This window comes from Notolabrus celidotus, unplaced genomic scaffold, assembly GCF_009762535.1.
Source record: "Notolabrus celidotus isolate fNotCel1 unplaced genomic scaffold, fNotCel1.pri scaffold_115_arrow_ctg1, whole genome shotgun sequence".
Taxonomy (NCBI): domain Eukaryota; kingdom Metazoa; phylum Chordata; class Actinopteri; order Labriformes; family Labridae; genus Notolabrus; species Notolabrus celidotus.
The window spans coordinates 544-8,190 of NW_023260008.1; the positions used below are offsets into that span (position 1 = coordinate 544).

At 40.3% G+C, this 7,647-nt stretch overlaps 1 long non-coding RNA gene across 1 annotated transcript; it reads left to right on the plus strand.

Annotated features, from left to right (window-relative positions):
- The first annotated feature begins 4,577 nt into the window (after window positions 1-4,577).
- Window positions 4,578-5,778, plus strand: LOC117808539. Its single transcript, XR_004630352.1, has 4 exons — window positions 4,578-4,883; window positions 5,296-5,465; window positions 5,572-5,654; window positions 5,760-5,778. It is a non-coding gene; the product is annotated as an uncharacterized LOC117808539 (long non-coding RNA).
- Window positions 5,779-7,647: the final 1,869 nt, after the last annotated feature.

The following is a 7,647-nucleotide window of genomic DNA, read 5'->3' on the forward strand; positions in this document are numbered from 1 at the left end:
AAACAAATCCTGCCCAAGACAAGGAGGAAGCCCAGGCTGGCATACATGAAAGCAAGACAGGTTGTTGAACAATGAGTCCAATTTGATACCTCCACTATGAACTGTATCTTCACCAAGGTTCTGAACATGATCTTTGTATGACTCTTGGGTGCGGGTGTTGCCTCTGGAGAGAGGATCTGCCTGAAAAGCATCTCTTTCAATTTCACAGTAGCGACAGAAGTACTTGCCACTGAAATTTTCCAGAAAGCCTCCAATGTTGTGCGAGCCCAGGTTGTCTCCAGCAATGCCTTGCAAAATCCCTTTGCATTTCTGTCCATTAGGTAAGACAACCCCATTGGTATCAAGGTCTTTTCAGTCAGAAAGATGTTTTAAATCTTTGAAACCCGTCCTCCACCCGTACAGCACAGCCTCCTTGTTCATGCTAACTGTTAGACAACTTTCTTCGTAAAGCGCTCCGCATTAATCCGCGGCTGGTTTCACAGTTTGAGTGATAAAATACTCACTGGGCACTAAAGCGCTTTAATTCCAGCGTCTCTTGGAAACACAGAAATTCAAACTTTTGCTCCAGTCATAATTAACTTCATTTTCAAAAGTTATCTTGCGTTACAAAGGCGCCCTGCTTCTTGCTGACCATTTCATTGACCATTACAGACAGACAGCCAATCGGCGCCATTTTTTTTCAGGATTGGGGTAATGGCAGCGGTTTTGAAGGATGTAGGGACAGTTCCAGTGGTGAGAGAGGAGTGGATGATGGCAGAGATGAGGGGGACCAGGGAGGGGAGGGAGGCTTTAACAAGTTGTGTGGGGAGGGGGTCCAGTTGACAGGTGGATGGCTTGGATTTCTGGACGAGTTCTGTGATTTCAGAGAGAGTGGGGAGCTGGAAGGAGGAGAATAGTGTGTGGATGCGTGAAAGTCGGCTGAGATGCTGAGGTGGGGGTGAAAGCCAAGGTGCTGGTGGAGATTCTTGATTTTTGAGTTGAAGAAGGACATAATGGAGTTGCAGAAGGAGGTTGTGTACAAGTGAGCGGGGAGAGAGTCCTTGGGTTGGGTGATATTGTTAAGCAGAGAGAATAGTGACTTGGTGTTTCCATTATTTGCGGTGATTAAACTGGAGTAGTGGTGGGTTTTGGTGCTGGCGATGGAGTCCTTGTAACATTATATGTGGTTATTGTACAACCGAATCCAGGTCCTGTTTTGAATATTATTGATACACCCAATGATTTTAGGGGTAGATCTGGTCTTGGTATCATTCATTTAAATGTTCGAAGGCTGCTCCCAAAATTAGATTTAGTTAAAATCTGGATTCAGGCTACTGACACTGATATTCTGGTTCTGTCTGAAACATGGCTTAAGAAGGCTGTTTCAGATAGAGATATCTCCATTAAAGGATACAAAGTCTTTCGTTGTGAACGTCCTAGGAAAGGTGGAGGCATCGCTATCTATATTAAAAACAAGTATCACGCTTCCATGTTATCCTCTGTGTCTCTCAGCAGGCAGTTCGAACTTCTTGCCCTGAAGCTTGAATTCTGTCAGGGCCAGTCTCTTACAGTCGTAGGATGCTACAGACCACCCACAGCCTGCAATGAGGCATTTGCCTCCCTCTCCAAGTGTATCGATGGGTTAAATTCAAGTGAGCTACTCCTGGTTGGGGACCTGAATTGTGACTGGTTGACCCCATCATCAGACAGCCTCAAAATTGTCTGTGATTCGCTTAACCTAACACAATTAATTAATAGTTCAACTCGGCCAAACACTAAACAACCCACAAGATCCTCCCTTCTTGACCTAATATTAACAAATGCCCCCCATAAGTACACTGATATTGGCGTTTTTGCAAATGACTTGAGCGATCATTGTGCTATTGCAGCTATTAGAGGCACCAAACTCCCAAAGAGTAAGCCTCGACTGCTGGTCAAACGAGATTTTAAACATTTCCATGAGCAGGCTTTCCTGCATGATGTAGCTCATTGTGATTGGACCAGAGTTTCTCTCTTTCATGATGTAGAGATGGCCTGGAACTATTTTTATGATGGATTGTTGGGCTTAATTGACAAACATGCTCCTTTTCGTAGATTCAGGGTGAAAGGAAGAAACAATCCTTGGTTTACCCCTGTGATCGGCAATCTTCTTAAAGAAAGGGATGATGCTTGGTCCAGGGCAAGAAAGCCTAAAACAGAGGGAGACAATCTCTCCTTTCGACAGCTGCGAAACAAATGTACTTAATACCCTAATTAAGAGAGCCAAATCAGATTATTATCTTTCTGAAACTACTAAAAATCGAATCGACCCAAAGAAGTTTTGGAAAGTTGTAAAGTCCTCTTCTGGTCATGTGTCCACCAGTGATCTTCCAGACTCCTTAGTTAAAGACTCTTGTACCCTGACTGATAAAACAGCCATGCTAAATTATTTCAATGAACACTTTACTACGGCAGGCTTCCTGTTTGATTCTTTGCACCCTGATATGACTAACAGTCAAACAGTCATTCAGGCATCTCCGGATGTCAGTAGACCCAGTCATAGTCTTTTTCATTTTATGCCGGTGTCTTCCATCGAGGTCCAAAGAGCATTAAAGAAGTTGGACTCTAAGAAAGCAGCTGGTCCTGATAAACTCTGTCCGTTCTTTATCAAACTAGCTGCTGATTTTATTGCTGAGCCACTGTCGCAAATTTTCAATTTGAGTCTTGTTAGTACCGAGATCCCTAAAGTCTGGAAAGCTGCGTTTGTCGTTCCCCTGTTAAAGGAGGCGACCCCTCAGATGTAAATAACTACAGGCTGATCTCTAAACTGTGTGTCCTGGCAAAGGTGTTTGAAAGGATAATCAGCGACCAGTTAAAAGGACTTTCTAGACCTAAATAATATTTTATCCAAATATCAATCTAGTTTTAGAAAACAACACAGCACTATTACAGCGGCACTTAAGGTTTTAAACGATGTAACTGAGGCTCTTGACAGTAAAAAACACTGTATAGCTCTGTTTATTGATTTGTCAAAGACATTTGACACAGTGGACCATGGGTTACTGATTAATGCCCTCCAACACATTGGCATATCAAATGGTGCAGCATCCTGGTTTGCCAATTACCTGTCAAACAGAACACAGTGTGTACAGGTGGCTGGAGCCAGCTCTTCTTCCTCTTTAGAGCTCCTAAAGGGTGTGCCCCAAGGCTCCGTTTTAGGACCTATTTTATTCTCAATTTATGTTAATGACCTGTGTGATAACTTGTCAAATGCCTGGTATCACTTGTATGCTGATGATACCATTATTTCCTGTTGTTCGTCATTAATTACTCAAGCTTTTGAGTTTTTACAGTCTGCCTTTGATGTTATTCAGTCTCGTCTGCTGAAACTAAAACTGGTCCTGAATGCAGACAAAACCAAACTGATGCTTTTTTCTACTTCAAATGAGTCCCAAGAAAACGTCCCCTTGATCGTAACCTCACAAGGGAACCACATAGAACTTGTCGCTAATTAAAAATACTTGGGTTTTATTTTCGATAGGGAGCTTTCATTTAAAACTCATATATCCAGCCTGGTCTCCAAACTTAGGGTGAAACTAGGTTTCCTTTACAGGAATAAATCCTGTTTCTCCCTCAGAGCGAGGAAACTTTTAGTGTCTGCAACATTCTTGCCTCTTATTGATTATGGTGATGTCTTGTACTTGGGAGCCTCGGCTAAATGTTTGCTGTCTTTAAATAGTGTATATCACTGTGCGCTGAGGTTTGTCACGGGTTGCAAACGCCTCACTCACCACTGTGAGCTTTATGTCAGAGCCGACTGGCCGTCCCTGAGTGTGCGCAGGCAAACACATTGGCTTCATCTAATTTACAAATGTCTACTTGGCTTGGTCCCAGTGTATTTATGTGTTTATCTTCAGAGATCAGGAAGTCACTATGCCTTGCGCTCCTGCGACACTTTGCGGATGTGTGTTCCCCGTGTTCGGACAGAGTTTAGTAAGAGAGCGTTCAGTTTTGCTGCTCCTACTGCTTGGAATAAACTCCAGAAGGACTTGAATCTGTCGGATCTCATCTCTCTGGACACCTTTAAGTCTATCTTAAATGAAAGACAGACCCCAGAACAGTGCCTGTGTTTTTAAATGCTGTTTTGTAATCATAAACTGCACTTTACTTGAAAATAAGTTGCACTTTTAAATTATTATTGTTTGCTTCTACATACTGTCTGCATATATGTTCCATGTTGTTGAGTTGTGCCAATTATTCTGACGTGTGCTGCTGACCTCTTGGCCAGGTCGCCCTTGAAAATGAGGTCTTGATCTCAATGGGACTTATCGGGTTAAATAAAGGTTAAAAAAAAAAATAGTAACAACAGCTCAACTCGTGTGTGTGTATTTGCATGTGGGTGGCTTCATATATTACAAGTTGTGAAAAATATCTATTTTTGGTCACAGTACCCCAAATATACCATAAAACTGTACAAGAAAGTGTTCCTACTTTGTATTAAGTCACTGCAACAAAAGCATTGATTAACAGGGCAAATGTTTTTACCTTTATAAAGTATGTATTAAAACCCTTACATAGTTTAATTAGTGTTAGTATATTAACAGGTATTAAAAGGACACTGGAATTATTGGCATTGCTGTTCAAACAGAACATTTCTGAATCATCTAACATTATTTTATTTGGTTAAAACCCCCAGTGCACCAAAACACTACCATCTCACAATGCATGTTCTTGGGCTCCTGACTACTGCCACCTCCTTGGAGGTACTTGATGGATTGGTAGAAAGTACAGCAGTCGTGTTTTCTAGTCCATCAAGTGGGGAAAATGTTGAAAAACATTTTCAAAACCTTCAGTTGTGGCTGCAGAGAGCTACCTTACCAGTGGAGGAGTCTGACAAGTCAGAAAAAAGCACTGAAGACTTAAAGGTAAATGCTTTTTGAGGTAGTGATAGTACAGTTATATTTGTATTTCTTATTATGCATAATAAAAATGAATGCAGCTATGATTTAATGCATTGTATTTTAGAATAACTGCTCAGTGCATTAGTAAAGATACAACAACACTTCATTTATTTGATATTACACCTTATTTATTTAGTTAATTACACTCACTGAAAATACTGACATGATCAGTGTCTAACGTGTTAAGTTTAAGTCTGTTTGTCATTTTGGTTTGTTTTTTACATTCATAATATGATGTCAGAATTTGCAATATTATTGTTATTATCCATCATAGAGAACAAACTGATACCACATGTCTATTGTTTTCTGTGTATTAGCTCTCTGAGACTTAACAATTCCAAACAAACCACTAATGAAATTTCATTCTTGAATTTAGGAAACAATCAAGGGATCAAACAACTTTGCAACAACATTACTGCAAAGTTGTAACAACAGCCCCGCTGGACGTCACTGGTGAGCCTCATGTCTTTTATTGTGAAGGACTTGTGGCTCACATGACAACCTACCTTCTACCCTACACAGCCCTGTGGAGCGGGATAATGCTTGGTAAGTAGTATTTAAAAAAGCAGAACATCTCTTTTCAGCATTACCAAAATGACATGCGTGTCTCATGATAAATTAATAAGAGATCAATAATCATTCCAATACTTAGGGAACCTTGGACGACATGGAAAAGGAAAGGCGTACAAAGAGAACACACGCAAACATGATGCCCTGAGAAAGCTCACAAGACAAGTAATTGGAATGTTTGATTCCTAAGTGTACTTTTATATTATTCTTATAGTGCTTTACTGTTTCTTAAGATTCCAAATAACTCTGAAAGTGTAATTATCTTCCCAGAACATTACACAGGACAACATACTTTCTGTATCTGTCTCATAAACGTGTTTTCTTTTGCTTTCCGATGGATGTAGTTCTCTCATCTATGTGGTTTTTGGTATCCCAAGTCATGGAAAGTAATGATTTACAGCAGTATAAATGATGATATTTAATGTACATAAAGTAAAAAAGGGAAATTATATTGTTCCAAATTTCATCGGGTGTGTCATAGCCAATACCTTAAAAATGTCACACCAACCTGTTACCCTTATATCATACATCACATATTTGATACTTTTTCAGGACATTAACTGTACTGTCTGCATCAGTTGCTGGTGACGGAGTCACAATTGGACGTTGGATGATCAGCATTGAAAGCCATGTCATCTGTGAAGGCATTCAACCAAGCTTCATCACAGGGCTGGCTGCCGTTTTCTCCACCTACTATGTGTTCAACTTGCAATACCAAGACGAAGCTGCAAGGACACTGGAGTTTGTTCAAAGGTAAATCCTCTACTCCTCTCAAACATTCTTTGGATATTTTGCCTCTTCCCAGATTACATTGTTCCTTTGATAGCAAGTTGAAGTTAAAGCTGGCATGTGCATTGAGGTGTAATGCTGGGTTCAAACCGAATGTATCATCACACTGCCTGTCTTTTAATAGAGAGAGAGAGAGAAAGTCATTCTCCCTCTTTACCTCCCAACCCACCTCACACGGAAGCACTAGCAAAACACAGCCTGCCTCCTTTCGGCCACTTAGTTCACAGATGGGACTGTTTAGACTGACCATGTCACTGCATGGAGCAGTGAACATTAGAAAGTACAGTCTGCATGGTTACATTATTGGCTGAAAGTAGTATTTGAGCAGAATGAACCTTTAAAACTACAAGTCCTGAGATAGAAAGTAGTATTTGAGCAGAATAAAACTTTAAAACTATAAGTCAGAGGGAATTTGTGGTTATTTTTAAAATATTGATACATTTATAACAGATGAAAAATAATCAGTGTGTGTGGGAGTGAATTTCAGCCTGTCTCCTGATTTTTCACACATTAATAATTAATTATAGACAGACAGGGAGGGAGGGAAGAAGAGAGACAGACAGGAAGGGGGAGAGTGACAGACAACTAAACTCTAAATCTTTTTTTTGCCTTGTGTTTGAACACATTCCCATATCTACACCAGTAGTTGGTATTCTTTAGTAATTCATATGGTATCAATATTAGGTGTCATCAGATTAAGTGATATTTATTGTGTGCTTGCTGCAGCATGGGTCACAGCATGCAATCCTTTTTTTATTCTACTTATTCTGTTTACTTTAATAAAAATATTGTGCACATCAATCGCCAGAGGCAGCAGTTGCCGTATTCACATGCATTTTCATCAGGAAATGCAAAATGCTCTAGTTTTAAATTCAAAATACTGTTCTGAAATAATTTCAGCATTCAGAATTTGTGTTTGGTGAATGCGATTGGGTTCCAAATTAGGTGCAAATAATCTTTACTTACCACACCTAATATCTTATATGCTTTCTCTGTTATTACATTTTAGGCGCCTCATCGGTATCAACCCCGAGCGAGGAACAAAGGCCAACCAGGGGAAGACGGTTTCCAAGAAGAGTGGGAAGTTGGTGCAGAAGAAGGCAGCAACGGTAAATCCTCATGTGGCCACCCTGATAAAATACCTGATGGACTTTGAGTGGGGCTTTATCTAGCCCACAACACATCTTCACAAGGCAACCAGAGGTTGACATTATCATGAGGCCTGTGTTCTGTTCAGTATACTGTAGGTCAGTCCAGTTGCATCAAGTGTGCAGTTTGAGGTTTGATCTTTCACTTGCTGTCTATTACACATGATAATATCTCATAAAAGATGGAACATTGGCAGTTGGAGTCGATTGATGGTTGTTGG